The sequence below is a fragment of the Aythya fuligula genome, chromosome 33, assembly GCF_009819795.1.
Source record: "Aythya fuligula isolate bAytFul2 chromosome 33, bAytFul2.pri, whole genome shotgun sequence".
Classification (NCBI taxonomy): domain Eukaryota; kingdom Metazoa; phylum Chordata; class Aves; order Anseriformes; family Anatidae; genus Aythya; species Aythya fuligula.
Window position 1 is genome coordinate 328,728 of NC_045591.1, and position 16,108 is coordinate 344,835.

The following is a 16,108-nucleotide window of genomic DNA, read 5'->3' on the forward strand; positions in this document are numbered from 1 at the left end:
AATGGTGGTGATACAGTCTCTTGGGTTACCTGCATGAATGTGAGTCCTCTACCATCAAATGTTTGACCTGCCCGGACCTAAATCAATCTTTGGGATGGAGATAGTGCAGAAAAAGGGGAAAAGTTGCCGCGGGGGAAGACAGATATTTCCATACCCTGGAAAATAGTATGGAAGAGAGGAGAAAAGGGGTTTGCCTTAATGCGCATCCTCGCTCTGACTCCCAGGAGGAACATCAGGAAGAGAATCTGCCTCACTCTTGAATGCCACAGAGCTCATGCCATCCCAAAACTGAGACTGTCTGCAACATAAAGGCCAGGAGCCAAAGTTCCAGGAGCTCTTGGCTCCAAAACTCCAAGGGCCAGGACTCCTTACCCAGCAAGGTGACGGTCTCGTAGTTCTCCAGCATGACATCCACGTAGAGAGTCCTCTGCACAGGGTCCAGCAGGACCCATTGCTCCTTGGTGAAATACACGGCCACCTCCTCGAAGGTCACGGGCTCCTGCAGCAGCAAGAGATCCCACTTCAACATGTGAGGATGCCACCCCACCATGCAAAAAGAAGAACAAAAATACCTAAATAAGAAGCAAAATAGCTCAAGCCTTTCCCAGGCAACCAAGGAGAGCCGTGGGGCATTCAGGCAAGAAAATGAGGGTGTGCTGGTCCTCCCGGGAGGAGACTCATGCATCTGAAAGTTTTTGCACCCAAAAAACCAGGTGTTTCCTTTCCCCAAAGGGCTGGTTTTCTGGTGTATGACCATTGTCACTGAAGAAATGTTGTGGTTTTTGTTTTGTTTCTTTTTTTTTTTTTTTTTCTGCACATCATCTCTTCTTCCATTCTCTTTGCTTCCTGCTCCATCTCCAGAGCAAACCCTCCAAATCCCTCTGCCGAATTGTCTACCTGAGCCAGTCTCATTTTGTCCATCACTTTTTTTTATTTTTGGTGTTTCAGGACATTTGTCTATTCTGGTGTACGACACAGATGCCCATCAGTGCTTGGAACGATAAAAAAAAAAAAAAAAAAAAAAAAAGAAAAAGAAAAAGGAGAAAAAGGAAAAAAGGAAAAAAGGAAAAAAGGAAAAAAGAAAGATGCCCATTTTGGGGTGCTAAGCTGAAATTTAGAGCTTCATTGTGATTTTTGGACATCTAGGATGAGCCCAGCAGTGGCCCTGCCAGCCCTACAACATCAGCAAGCTTATGGGGAGTGGGGAAGAAGGGAACAAAATGGGGAGGGGATGGGGGGGGGAGTCAAGTATCAGGACAACCCAGCTCTGTCCCTTTGTCCTGTCCCCTTGGGGACCTCAGAGCCCTGGGGAGGACAAGTCCCCTGCTGTCCTCATGCACGGGGGGGGGGGGCTCACACGGAGTCCAAGGGATGCTGGGGTTTTGGGGGGCTCATACCCAGCCCGGAGACTGGGGGTCGTAGCCAGTCCGAGGGGTGCAGAGGGGGACTGCCGGGGGTCCCTACTTACACCGGGAGGGAGTCAGCGGTGAATCCGTATCCTCTCCGAGAGGTGTCGGGGAGCCCATATCCAGCCCCCGGGGGGTCCACAGGGCTCGTACCCAGACCAGGGAGGAAGGGGGTTGGGGGGAAGCACCCATCCCGGGGGGAGCCGTCCCCTCCCCGGTAGCCCCCGCTCCCTGCCGATTACCTGCACAGCAGCGGCGGCAGCACCGGAGCCGGCTCCGAGCACCGGAGCTCCCCGGACTCCGCTTTGTTCTCGGTTCCTGCAACCCCAACCCCTTCCTGTGCGTCCCCCGCCTCTTCCCGGGCCGGATCCCGCAGCATCCTGCCCCCCTTAGGACCCCCCCGGAGCATCCAACCCACGGAGCATCCTTGTCATGGAGCAAACCGATCCTGGAGCATCCCGGTCCCGGAGGATCCCCGTCCTGGAGGATCCCGGTCCCGGAGCATCCTAGTTCTGAAGCATCCAACCCACAAAGCATCCAGGTCCCGGAGGATCCCAGTCCCGGAGCATCCCAGTTCTGAAGTGTCCAAGCCCGGAGCACCCTGGTCCTGAAGCATCCAACCAGCAGAGCATCCTCGCTGCCCCCAGCAACAGCCACGATCTGGCTCAAATCCAGCTCCCAGTGGGGTGTTTTGCCCTGCAAAACTGTAAAGTTTCCCGTTCTTTTTGGAGTAGGCAGCTTCCTTCATAGTGATTTAAAATAATCCCACACAGCATTTCCATGTTCAAAAGTTGATGTAATTAACTACAAGGAGTATTACTAATTCTTTTACACTTAAATCCATGTTAATAACTCGTGCTTTCAAAAAAAAGCCAAATTTATAAATGGAGTTAGGGATGGAAAACTGGAGCCCACAAATGGGGCTCCCAAACATGAAGCAAACGGGTGTCTGAACTCTGAGTGCCCCCCACCAACTGTCACAGGTCTCAGTGTGAAGGGAGGAACACGGGGCAGCCCCTGGCCCCAGTGCCCCTCATTCCTGTGCTGCTCCTGCAGGTTCAAGGAGAGGTAAGTCAAGAGCGGCCGGAGAAGGGCAGGAGCCCTCCAGGGCTGGGGACAGGATCTGGGGGGTGCTGTCCCTCAGGCACAGCTGGACGCTGCTTGTCTCCAGCCAGAACCAGGGGTGGATGCTCTCCCCATTGAAGGAAGCTCTTTTGAACACGCAGATCTCTTTCCCATCGTCAGCACTGATAAAAGACACCTGCTGCGCTGAATAGTCCAGACAGACCCAGATCCTCATTGGAACAGGGGACACAGAGAAGCGTATGGGAGGAAATGTGAGAGACATGAGCTCTCCTTCATCGTACTGCAGTGCCCAGATCCCTTCTTCAGGGCACATGTTGATTCCCACCCTCCTCCTCACTGATGCCCTGGCCACCCCCACAGCCAAATTTGAAACTTTTTCCAACTCGCCACTCAACTCCACCTTCCAGCAGTGCTTCCCCCCTGTGAACTGCTCACGGCCCAGCACGCAGAGACAACAGTCAAATCTCTCCGGGGTGTTGAGCACTGTTTGCCATGTCTGTTGCAAACGCATGCTTGTATTGTCTTCCAACAGAACAAGCCGGGGATGAGCCGTGTCCGGATCCAGGGTCACCTTCACTGCAGGGACAGAAGGAGCCAGGCCATCAGGGGCAGAGCTCAGCCCTGGGCAGGCTTTCCCCAGCTCGGGGCCAGGAGCTGCCCCACGGGGCAGGAGATGGGGCACCTCTTAGCTCCTGACCATGCCCCAGCAAGAGAAGGAGAAGCACCACAGAGGGCAACCCAGTGCACACCTACCTGTATTTTTAGACAGCAGAAAATTTCTCCATGCTGGAAGGAGAGGGGAGAGCTGGTCACAGCCCATGGCTGGTGCCCAGTGGGTGTGGGCAGGGTGAGGGGCCAGCCCTGGGCCACTCTGCCCCAGCTGCCCACTCTCCCCTGCACATTGCCTTGGCATTGCCCTGGGGCCCAAGTGCAGGGATACTCACCCAGCTCTGCAGCTTGATTCCCTGAAAAGGAAAGCAAAATAAATGTCTGATGAGAGGGAAGAGCAGCTCAGCCCATGGCTGCTTTCATGGGAAGACCCCAATTACCCTTAGTTAGGCAGAGAGACTCGCCAAACATTGCACGTTCTTTTGCTGCAAAGGAAAGAGAAAAGGAAAACATGATCTGATCCCATACCTCTCATTTTTTTTTCTTTTTCTTTTTTTTTTTTTTTTTTTTCTGTTTGGAGAGTGAGACTTACCCATCTCTGCAGCTTGTTTCTCTGTAAAACAAAAGAAAAAGGAATTAATGGTCAGAGGGAGCAACTTGTCGCCCATTGCAAAAACCCAAATTCCTATTCTCTCTGGAGTGAGAATACACTGCCTTGCTCTCAAACATAGAAAAGATTAGTCAGCAAAGCACAGTTTTGTGGAAAAATTTACAAGTATGAAGGTTTCAGCACAGTGCAACCAAAATACTAATGGAATGGGGATTGGTAGAATGGGAACTGAGCACCTTGCTCAGAGATTCAGAAGGACCAGACTAAGAAAGAGCAAGGGCCACCTCTGAGCAAGGCTTGTGCACGTGAAGCAATAAGGACAGACACTTGTGCAGCTCTCTGCACCTTGCCACCAAAACACAAGGGGAAGTAAATGGAGACAGGTGGAGGATGTCCCTGTCCCAGAAGCGTCAGTACAGAGCGGGGCAGCCCCGCAGCTCGCTCCCTGTCCCCACCTTGATCCCCGTTCCTTTCAGCCATCCTGGCCATGTCCCGTGCCCAGGGCAGCCCCAGCCCCAGCACTCCCTACTCCCCTGTCAAGGTGAGGGTCTAGTCCTGGGCTGCTCTGTCTCAGATGTCCACCCTCCCCTGCACATCACTTTAGATTTGTCATGCAGCGCAAGCACGGGGACACTCACCCAGCTCTGCAGCTTGTTCCACTGGAAAAGTGGAAAAGGAAGAGAATAGCAAGCCATGATGAGAGGGGGAGCTGCTCAGCCCATGGCTGCTGCCATGGAAAGATGCCAAGTCTTTGGGTTTATGAAGCGAATCTTACCGATCTTTGCATCTTTTCTCACTGGAAAAGGAAAGCAAAAGCAACACGTGATCAGAGAGGAGCTCTTCAAATTCCAAGACTAATTCTATGGCTAGACCCCAAATTTCTTTGCTGTAGTAAGTGGGCACAGACAGTCTTGCTCTCATACTGGGAGGGACCAGACTAAAAGGGAGCAAGACCCAGCTTTTAACAAGGCTTGTACACGTGGACCAGTAAGGACAGACAGTTGTGCAGCTCTCTGCACCGTGCCACCAAAAGACAAGGGGAAGTGAATGGGGACAGGTGGAGGATGTCCCTGTCCCAGAAGCGTCAGTGCAGAGCGGGGCAGCCCCACAGCTCGCACGTGGGTGCAGAGTGGTGGGTGTGGGCAGGGTAAGGGGCCAGCCCTAGGCTGCGCTGTCCCAGTTGCCCACCCTCCCCTGAACATCGCTTTCGTGTTGCCAAGGGCACTCACCCAGCTCTGCTGCTTGTTCCTCTGAAGAAAAAAAAAAAAAGAGGGGGAGAGAAATGAAATGCCCGATGAGAGGGGAGAGCTTCTCATTCTATTGCTGGACCCCATACTGTTTGTTGTGGTGCAGGATACTCACCGAGTTCTATATCCTTCCTCACTGTCAAACAAAAGCAAAAAGAATGCATGATAGAAAGGGACAACGTCCCATCCCACACTGCCCACCAATAGGGCCCAAATTCCTTTATTTTGGGGAGGGACACTCACCCAGCTTTTTATCTTTTTGTGCTGGAAAAGAAAGGTAAAAGCAATGCATGATCAGAGGGGACAGCTTCTCGTCATATGCCTGCTCCCATGGCTACGTCCCAAAATTTATTCTTCTTGGAAGTGGCCAAATATAACTTTGCTCCCAAAAGAAGGGATTAGACTATTAGTGAGTGAAGTTCATCTGTGAGCATGGCTTGTGCAAGCAGAACAACCAGCACAGAAACTTGTGCAGCTTTCAGTACTATGCCACCAAAAGAGAGGTGGAAGTGAATGGGGAGCAGGTGGAGGACGTCCCTGTCCCGGAAGCATCAGTGCCGAGCGGGGCAGCTCCGCAGCTCGCTCCCCGTTCCCATCTTGATCCCTGTTCCTTTCAGCCATCCCGGCCATGTTCTGTCCCCAGGGCAGCCCCGCACTCCCTACTCCCCCATCAGGCTGAGGGGCCAGCCCTGGGCTGCTCTGTCCCAGTTGTCCACCCTCCCCTGAACATCACCTTTGTGTTGCCGAGGACACTCACCCAGCTCTGCTGCTTGTTCCTCTGAAGATAAAAAAAAAGAGGGGGAGAGAAAAGAAATGCCTGTTGACAGGGGAGAGCTTCTCATTCCATCACTGGACCCCATACTGCTTTGTAGTGGTGCAGGATACTCACCGAGTTCTGAATCCTTCCTCACTGTCAGACAAAAGCAAAAAGAATGCATGATAGAAAGGGACAACTTCCCATCCCACACTGCCCACCAATAGGGCCCAAATTCCTTCATTTTTGGGAGGGACACTCACACAGATCTGCAGCTAGTTCCTCTGCATAAGAAAAGCAAAAATACTTGATGAGACAGTACAGATTCTCATTACATGATGAGAACCCATTTTCTTTGGGTTTGGGGCCAGACACTCACGCAGTCTTGCAGATTGGTGTGCTAAAAATGAGAAGAAAATCATGGTGAGAGGGAACAGCTTCCAATCGCATTGCGACACCTCAAATCCCTTCAGATTTTGATGGAGACTTACCAGCATTTGTACGGTATTCATCTGGAAAAGAAAGAGAAAATCCTTGGAGTGCTCTGTCCCAGCTGCCCACCCTCCCCTAAATAGCACCTTGGCCTTGTCCTAGGGCCCAAGCACATGGACACTCACCCTCCACTGCTGCTTGATCCACTGGAAAAGAAAGCAAAAGCAAAGGAGGATAAGGACGGAGAACTTCTCATCTGATTGATGCTTATGGGGAAATATTGGGTTTACGAATACAGACTTACCTAACTGTCCAGCTTTTTTAATGGAAAAGGAAAGAAAAGTCAATGTGTGACCAGAAGGCAGTGCTTCACATTCTATGGCTACTCCCTTACCTAGACCCTTAATTATTTTTCTGAGGTGAGTGTGCACAGAGCACCTTCCTAAAATTTTGGGTGGGACAAGACTAACATGGAGCAAAACCGAGGTTTGAGCTAGGCTTGTGCATGTGGAGCAGTAAGGACAGACACTTGTGCAGCTCTCTGCACTGTGCCACCAAAACACAAGGAGAAGTGAATGGGGATGGGTGGAGGATGTCCCTGTCCAGAAGCACCAGTGCAGAGCGGGGCAGCCCCGCAGCTCGCTCCCCATCCCCACCTTGATCCCCATTCCTTTCAGCCATCCCGGACGTGTCCCGTGCCCAGGGCAGCCCCAGCCCCAGCACTCCCCACTCCCACCCCAGGCTCCAGCTGCTCCTCCAGCACCCCCGAGCCACCAGCACACAAGCCCCCAGAGCCCACCCAGACCAGGCCCAGGCCCTCCCGCAGGGACACCACTTCCCCAGGGGCTGGGGACAGGGACTGCAAGGACTCACCCAGCACTCGTCTCAGTGCCACTGAAAAGCAAAGGCAGAGGAAGAGGTGGTGAGCAGAGCAGCTTGGTTGCTGGGTGGGAACATGTGCAGGGGGGCTGCGCCTTGCCACCAGCCCCACGCTGCAGCCATGCTCCCTGGCCTCCCACCCAAGACCATCCTAAGGCCTTTGGCATCCCCAGGAGAACATTCCCTTCCTCCTCCTACGCACCTCCCTGGGCCAGGGCTCAGCCCCGCTCCACACCCAGGGGGGTCCCTGCAGAACACCTCCCTCCGCTCCATCCCTGCGCTGCCAACTTACCTTGCTTTCGAAAGAGATAAACACCCAGACCAATGGACACAGCCAAAAGCACGAGGACCAGAGCCAGAGCCACTATCCAGGGCTGGGTGTTGTGGAAGATTGGAACTGAGAAAAGGCACCAGGAAAGGGGCTGCGTTTACATTGCCACAGGTGGAAGAGCAAGACCCAGACTTCTCCTGGGTCAGGAGAAGTGCAGGGGCCAGGAACACCTCATCCTGGCTGTGCCATTTGTACCTGCGATGTGCAGGGAAAATTCCCGTTCCTGCTGGAGGCGGCTGCTCCTGACCACGCAGGACAAGGGCCCCTCCATGCTCCCGGTCATGATGACGGCGCCTTCGATTTCAAAGAGCCCCTCCTGGTCCTGGGAATGTGTCTGGGAGACCGAGGGCAGGTGCTGCCCACGAGCATCCCTCCACAGCAGCTGCGGCAGCGGGTACCAGCCAGCCGATCGACACAGCACGCGGACGCCTCCGTCCTCGTAGCCCCCCAGGGAGACGTGGGGGTCAGCGCCTGTGGCTGGGGGAAGAGCACGTGGCTGGGGCTCGGCTTGGGGAGGAATTCATTTCAAGGCAAAGACCCCATCTGCTCCCATGCCAGACACAGCCCAGACCAACCATGGCCCCAGGGATTCTCAGACTGGGTGATCCACACACCCACCCTCATCCAAGACAACCCCAGCTCGTGCCAGAACCAGAGAGCACGGTGTACAATGCCAGTGGCCACAAATCACCCAGGAAACCCAGGTGCTGAGCTTCAGCACCTCCAGGCAGCTTCTCTGCACCTAGCTGTGCTGGTTCAAGAAGCCCCGAGACTTCCAGACAATGTCTCACGTCTCCCCCAGCATGAAAAGCAAAACCCAAAAGACGTCCAGCTGCTCAGAGGTCTCTTCCCTGCTCCAGGCACTGTGTTTGGTAGCATCATAGGCACAGATGAAGGGGCTGCTCAGCAGCCTGTGCCCAGTGCCCTTAAACCATCATGGGGATGGTCTGCATAGACACCAGTGAAAACTAAAAACTATATTGTACCTAATGATCTCTCTTCCCAAATGCTACCTCCATTTGCATGTCCATATTCCATGCTGTTTAATAGCTGAGACAGGAAAAAGAAACTTAAATTCTCCCCTGGAATTTCCGGTGTACTACCCCAGTCACAAACCTGACACCTCCAGATCCACCGTTGCTTCATCATAAGCATCAGCATTTTTCACAGTGCAGAAATACTGGCCATCATCAGAGGGTCTCAGCCTCGAGATTCGCAAGTCCAGGCGTCCAGCAGAGAGACCATCTCTGGACAACTCTGTCCTCCCGGCATATGCCCCCATCTGCTCCCCGTACAGGTCCTCTCCATTGCGGTAGTGGTGCACTGTCTCAGAGATACTGTCCCGGATCCACTTGACCTCCAAGCTGCGAGCATCCCGGCGAGGGGACAAGTGGCAGGGCAGCACGACATCCTGCCCCACGGTGCCAGTGACAGGCTGGCCTGGTCCCTCCACTCTGAGCTGGGCTGGGCAATGGAGAAGGGCACAGAGAAGTGGTGAGATTTTGCCATTGTAAATTTAGGGTCAGTGAGTGACAAAGGGCGAGCTGTGTGTGAGTTGGTGCGTGCTGCATCCCCTGTGTCCCATGGGAAATCACTGGGGAGACAGAAAAGGGAGAGGGAGGACGTGCAGGAGAAGGAGGTGTGCTGGGAGTGGGAGCCCTCTCTGCAGCATTCGGGCGGGTGAATAAGAAGAGCCAGAAAGGGCAGGCAAGGCAGCGCCTGTATTGCATGGAAGAACCAAAGTGAAAGTGAAACCCAGCAGGGGCCGAGCTCTGGGCTCAGGTCCCCCCTGCCCCATGGCCACTCCCCTGCCCCACAGCAGCATGTCTGCCAGGCCCAGGGGGGAGAGCCCCCAGCAGCCCTGCAGGATCCTACCTGAGCCCAGCCGGAGGAGGAGCAGAGTGATGAGGGAAGTCAGGAGGCCCCTGGCATGGCCGGTGAGGCTGGGGCAGCCGCAGCCCCAGGGGAGCCCCATCTGTGCTGCAGCGGGAGCAGGAGCTGAGGGCAGAAGTAGGGGCAGAAGAAAGAGGGGACCGAGGGGCTTCAGGTACCACAGGCAGATGGGGAAGGAGTCACCTTGGACCCAGACACAAGTAGCCACAGCCAGCAGCACCTTGGGCAAGGCGCAGAGCCTGTTCTTATCACGGGCTGGGGGACACAGCAGGCAGGCCTATGGGTCCTTCTCTAGGGAAGTCCCACTAAGAGGTTTCTCACCACACCCAGCCGAGATACAGGAAACAGGGTTATGCTAAAATTCTGGATCTCCTACACAGTTCCGGAGAACAAAAAAACTCTGGGTGGAGCTTGCACATTTGGGGGCTGGGAGCAAGAGGCTCCAGAGTGTAGCAGAATCAGAGGCTGCAGGGAAAGTGGCACAGCTGTGTGCTGAGACAGGGAACAAGGGAAAGCATGTCTATATTGCAGGGTTCAGCTAACCCAGGGTTTATGTTGCATATCAGCCTCAAGGACAGGACTGAGCTAGGGAGTACGAGGACAGGATGACCCTAAAAGATTGAAACAGGGAACAAGGCAAGGGATGTTGATTCTGTAGTTCTTAGCTAACACAGTTGTGTGTTAACCACAAGGAGAGGGCAATCCGAACGATAAGGGAGTCAAAGACTGCATGCATAGATAACGAAGCCAGCAAGAACTGGCTTGACTGCTGAAGTCTGTAAAAGAAAGGAAAGATCAGAAGTTTAGCAGTGAGGAAGGCTTCTGTCCTACATCAAAAGACCAGCAGAGTACACTGGACAACCGCCTGAGGACTCTAGTGTGCATGCAGATAGGGGTGGAAACCTACGTTAATGATTTATGGAGACCTGATGAATATGTAAGAGACTTGCAGGAAATGAAATGAATATACATATATCCCATCAATATAAACACCCTGGCAGTAACCATTGGTGTGCATGCTAGGAGGAGCGATCCCCCTTGCACTCAGCACTGCAATAAACATACCTGCTTTATAACTCTTTTATAACTCTTCAGGAGTTGTGAAGTTTGATTTCCATGCCTCAGTGCTGAGCGCCGTGCTGCCACCCTTTGCCCAGAGCGGTGCAGGCAAAGAACCAGCCCCACTCCTGGCTCTGCCCATCGCAGAGGAGGAAGAAATGGGCAGACCATTTGCCCTCTGGCAAGAGAAGCCCTGTTGCAGCAGGGCTTGGGCAGGGAAATGGCTTCCAAGGACCAGAGGGACAGCTTCTGCCTGCAGCCAGGATGATGACATGGATGACCTGTTCTTGAAGGAACTAAGGCATGCCTCTGGATCCGCTGCCCTTGTCATTAGGGGGAAAGATTCAAATGGCCAAAGCTCAATTAGAGTTGAAGCTGGACAATACTGTGGGGGACAACAAAAAGGACTTAAAAAAATAACTAAACAGTGAAAATAGGACCAGAGAAGCCATTGGTCCTTTACTTGATGGGGATGGTCTCCTCACGAACAGGGACATTGACAATACAGAGATGTTTAATGCTTTCTTTGCCTTTGTCTTCAACACTGACGATGGGCACTGGGTGCTGAGCTGGAGGACCATGAGAGCAGGAATGATAAACTCTCAGCAAATGCTGAATTAGTGTGGGATTTGCTCCTAGAGGTGGATACCATAGGGCCTGACGGGATTCATCCCAGAGTACTAAGAGAACTGGCTGATGTCATTATGAAATAAACAATTTTTGAAATATCCTTGGGAATCTGGAGAGGTCCCAGTGACTGGAAGCTGCCAAACGTTGCCCCAGTTTCCAAGAAGGGCAGCAAAGGAGGCCCTGGGAATTACAGGGCTGTCATTCTCACAGCAGTTTATGGTAAAGTTAGGGAGATTGCTCTGGGAGTGAGTGAAAAACACCTGAGGGACAATGCAGTCACAGCACACATGGTGAGGAGAAAGTCCTATTTACCAAACTCAATTTCTTTTTATGACAAGGTCAGCCTCCTAGTTGGCCAAGAAGAGCCATCTGAGATGATTTTTTGAATTTCAGTCAAGATTAAAACATTGTTTCCGACCATACCCAGCCGGACCTAATGTCCAGCACAGACTCAGACAAATGCACGGTACGCTGGGTCAACAATTGTCTGACAGGTCAGGCTCTGAGTGTTGTGTTAAACAGGGTGATATTAGGCTGGTGGCCAGTCACGAGTGGGGCTCTTCAGGGCTCCATTTTGGGGCCAGGTCTCGTCAGTGGCAGCCCAAAGGGCCAAGCGTGTCCTGGGGTGCCTCAGGCATGGCACTGCTGTCTGGCCGAGGGAAGGGATCGTCCCGCTCTGCTCGGCCTGCTGCAGCCTCGCCTCGAGCACTGCGTGCAGCTGTGGGCACCGCAGCAGACAAAGGGCGTGAAACTGTGTGAGAGCCTCCAAGGGAGGGCTACGAGGACGGCGAAGGCTCTGCAGGGCAAGGCGTGTGAGGAGCGGCTGAAGGTGCTTGGCTTGTTGAGCCCATAGCAGAGGAGACGCAGGGGAGGCCTCGTGGCAGCCCTCAACTTCCTAATGAGGGCAGTGGAGGGGCAAGCTCCAGTCTCTGCTCTCTGGGGCCAGTGACAGGGCCTGAGGGAACGGCATGGAGCTGCCAACTGGATGCGGCTGCCCTCACGAGGGAGGCTGATGAGGCATAGGCAGAGCCAGTAGCGCCCCCTTCTCCGGCCGTTCAACAGCAGCCCCTGGGGAGCGCGGTGAACAGAACGGGCAAAGAGTGTGTAGCGCGTCAGAAGGGCATGGTGCGACAGGTCGTGCAGGCAGGGTGAACAGGTGGGGCGCTCTCACCGCTCTTTTGCAGCGGTCTTTCCCATCAGTACTTGTAACCTGCTTGCAAAGCGCCTGGCCATGGTATCAATCAGGCAGAAAACCATGGTTTCTGCATCTCTTGCAGCCTCTCCAGCCACAGTCACCAAAGTAGCTACTCAAATGGAGGGCTTGGGGAAACACACTGCCATCCAGGTCTTGGAGAGGCAGGTGACCTGTTCTCTTAAAAATCCAGTGATAGGACCAGCAGGAATGGCGTTAAGCAGGGGAAGTTTAGGCTTGACATCAGGAAGAGGTTCTTCATGAAGGGGGTGGTTGCATACTGGAACAGGCTCCTCAGGGATCAGTCACTGCACCAATCCTGCCTGAATTTAAAAAGTGATTGGACTGTGCACTTAGTCACAAGGTCTAAACTTTTGGGTAGACCTGTGGGGTGCCACGAGTTGGACGTGATGATCCTTATGGGTCCCTTCCAACTCGGGATATTCAATTATTCTATGATGTTATGAAATTGGCTGGAAAGCTGTGCAGATGAAATGGATCTGGGGGTTTTGCTCAACACTCACCTGAACATGAGCCAGCAGTGTGCCCAAGTGGCCAAGAAGGCCAACGACATCCTGGCCTGTATCAGACATAGCATGGGCAGTAGGACCAGAGAGGTGATTGTCCCCCTGGAGAGGCTGCACCTCAAGCACTGTGTTCAGTTTTGGCTCCCTCACTATAAGAAGGGCATCAAGACCCTGCAGTGTGTCCAGAGAAGGGCTACAAAACTGGTGAAGGGCCTGGAACACAAGTCCGACAAGGGGCGCCTGAGGGAACTGGGGTCTTTTAGTCCAGAGACAGCTCAGGGGAGAGCTTATGGATCTCTACAACTACCTGAAAGGAAGCTGTGGGAGCTGGCGGCAGATAACTATCAATAGAACAAGAGGAAGTGGCCTCAAGTTGTGCCAGGGGAGGTTCAGGCTGGAAATGAGAAATTTGGTCTTAGAAAGAGAGGTTTGGCATTGGAACGGGTTGCCCAGGGAAGTGGTTGAGTCACCATCCCTGGAGGTTTTTAAAAGAAGTTTGGATGTAGAGCTTAGTGATACGGTTTAGTGGAGGACTTTTTAGTGTTAGGTCAGAGGTTGGACTCGATGATCTAGAGGTCTTTTCCAACCTAGAAATTCTGTGATTCTGTGATTCCTCCTAGCTTTGACTAACAGGACCAACACCAAAGAGACAGTCTGCTGCAAGATGCCTTCCCAGGCAGCAAAGCCTCAGGACAGAAAGCACCCAGGAAATGCCACTGTCAGACTCCATCTTCTTGTGCAAAACTTTATTTGCCACAGTCCTGCTGCTGCTGCGCCTTGATGTGCTCCAGAGGAGGGAACAAAGAGCCCCCACAGGCTGCTCATGCTCAGCACCAGGCACAGGGCAAAGATCAACCCCACACTAGGAGGCAAAGATGGCCTGCACTGGCCAGCAGCACACAGTGACCACATCCCTTACCCTGGGGTCTGCAAGCAGTGCAAGCAGAGGGGAGAGGAGCAATGAGAGCTGCTGCAGCCCATGTGCTGCCCGCTGGGGCTCAGAGACAGGGTGAGACTCAGATGTGCCAGCAGGGCTGGTGCCCCAGCACAGGAGCTGTGTGCAGGGCCGAGCCCAAAGCACCACAGCTCCCCAAGCGCCACTTTGTTCAAGATTCCCACAGACCCAGTCCTTTCCTGTGCTTTTCCCCATGCTTCATGGGACGGATTCCACAGCATCCTGCCTCCCCCAAGCCCTCCCACAGCATCCAACTCAGAAAGCATCCCAGCCCTGCAGCATCCTGGTCCCAGAGCATCCAACCACAAGAACATCTTCGCTGCCCCCCCCAGTAGCCATGCTCCGTCTCAAATCCAGCTTCCACTGGACTTTTCTGCCCTGCCACTTCAAGTTTCCTGTTCTTTTGTGGGTATGCAAAATAATGATTTAAAATATTCACACGCTGAGATTTTCCATGTTCAGAAGTTGATTTATTCATTTACAAGTAGTATTACTAATTCTTTTACATCTAAACCCCTGCTATATACTTCATGCTTTCACACCCAAAGCCAAATTCATCACTGGAGTTAGAAACATGTTTCCCAAAAATGAAGTAAAAGGGCTGCCTGAAGTCAGTACCCTCCACCAGCTGCCACAGGTCTTAGCGTGCAGGGAGAAACACAGGGCAGCCCCTGGCCCCACTGCCCCTCATTCCTGCACTGCTCCTGCAGGATGAAGGAGAGGTGATGCAGGAGTGGCTGGAGAAGGGCAGGAGCCCCCCAAGGGAAGGACAGGGTCTACAGGGTGCTTTCCCTCAGGCACAGCTGGGCATTTGTCCCCAGCCAGAACCAGGGGCGCATGGTCTCCCCTTTCATGAAGACTTCTGTGAAAGTGAAGATCTTGACCTGACTGTCAGGGTTTAAAAAAGACACCTGCCCCTGGGTACAGTCGAGACAGACCCAGATCCTTGTGGGGACAGGGGACAGGGACAAGGGGGTGGGAGGAGATGTGAGAGACGTGAGCTGCCCGTCATTGTACTGCACAGCCCAGATCCCTTCTTCAGGGCTCATGTTAATCTCCCCCTTCCTCTTCACCGATGCCCTGGCCACCCCTACAGCCAAACTTGAATACGTTCCCTTCTTCCCCTCTACCTCCACCTCCCAGAACTGCATCCCCTCTCTGAACTCCTCACGGCCCAGAACGCAGCAACTAGTGTCAAATCTCTCAGGGTTGTTGGGCACCTGCTGCCATTTACTTTGCCATCTCACACTGCTCTTGTCCTGAGACAGGACAAGCATGGGATGAGCCGTGCGTGGATCCAGGGTCACCTTCACTGCAGGGACAGAAGGAGCCAGGCCATCAGGGACAGAGCTCAGCCCTGGGCAGGCTTTCCCCAGCTCGGGGCCAGGAGCTGCCCCACAGGGAGGAGATGGGGCACCTCTTGGCTCCTGAACATGCCCCAGCAAGGGACGGAGAAGCACCGCAGAGGGCAACCCAGTGCACACCTACCTGTTTTTTGAGGCAGCAAACATTTTCTCCATGCTGGAATGAGAGGGGAGAGCTGGTCACAGCCCACAGCCGGTGCCCAGTGTGTGTGGGCAGGGTGAGGGGCCAGCCCTGGTCTGCTCTTTCCCAGCTGCCCACCCTCCCCTGCACATTGCCTTGACATTGCCCTTGCGCTCAAGCTCAGGAACACTCACCCTTCTCAGCATCTTGTTCCCCTGGAAAAGAAAGCAAAAGCAAAGTCTGATGAGAGGGGAGAGCTTCTCACCCCATGCCTGAACCCCAAACTACTTTGTTATGGTGCAGGATACTCACGGATCTTTGCATCTTTTTTCTCTGCCAAACGAGCAAAAAGAAAGCATGATTGAAAGGGAAGTCTTGTCTTCTCAAAATGCCCACTGGTAGAACCCAAATGCCTTCATTTGGGGGAGGGATGGGCACTCACCCAGCTCTGCTGCTTGTTCCTCTGAAGAAAAGTAAAGCAAAAACACTTGGTGAGAGAGTACAGATTCTCATTACATGACAAGAACTCTTTTTCTTTGGGTTTGGGGCCAGACACTCACGCAGTCTTGCAGATTGTAGTGCTAGAAATGAGAAGAAAATCATGGTGAGAGAGAACAGCCTCCCATCCCATTGCAATGACCCCAAATACTTTCAGATGCTGATGGAGTCTTACCCAGCCTCAGATTCTTTTCCTCTGCAAAAGAAAGAGAAAAGCAATGCATGATCAGAGGGGAAATCTTATCCTCCCGTAGCTCCCATTGGAAGACATGAAGTTCTTTCCATTGGGGAGGGACACTCACCCAGCTCTGCTTTCAGTTCCGCTGCAAAAGGAAAGCAAAGGCAATGCATGATCAGAGGGGACAACTTCTCATCCCATGGCTACTTCCACAGGAAGACCTCAAGTTCCTTAATTTTGGGGAGGGACACTCACGCAGCCTTTTATCTTTTTGTGCTGGAAAGGAAAGGCAAAAGCAATGCATGATCAGAGGGGACAGCTTCTCGTCATATGCCTG

The 16,108-nt window shown here is 53.3% G+C and overlaps 2 protein-coding genes across 2 annotated transcripts in view; both read right to left on the minus strand.

The window, feature by feature from the left end:
• Positions 1-16,108, minus strand: part of LOC116500249 (zinc finger protein 883-like) — a 28,376-nt gene that overhangs the window by 7,953 nt on the left and 4,315 nt on the right. The window lies entirely within an intron of this gene.
• LOC116500231 (zinc finger protein 208-like) overlaps positions 1-16,108 on the minus strand; it is a 437,615-nt gene that overhangs the window by 1,554 nt on the left and 419,953 nt on the right.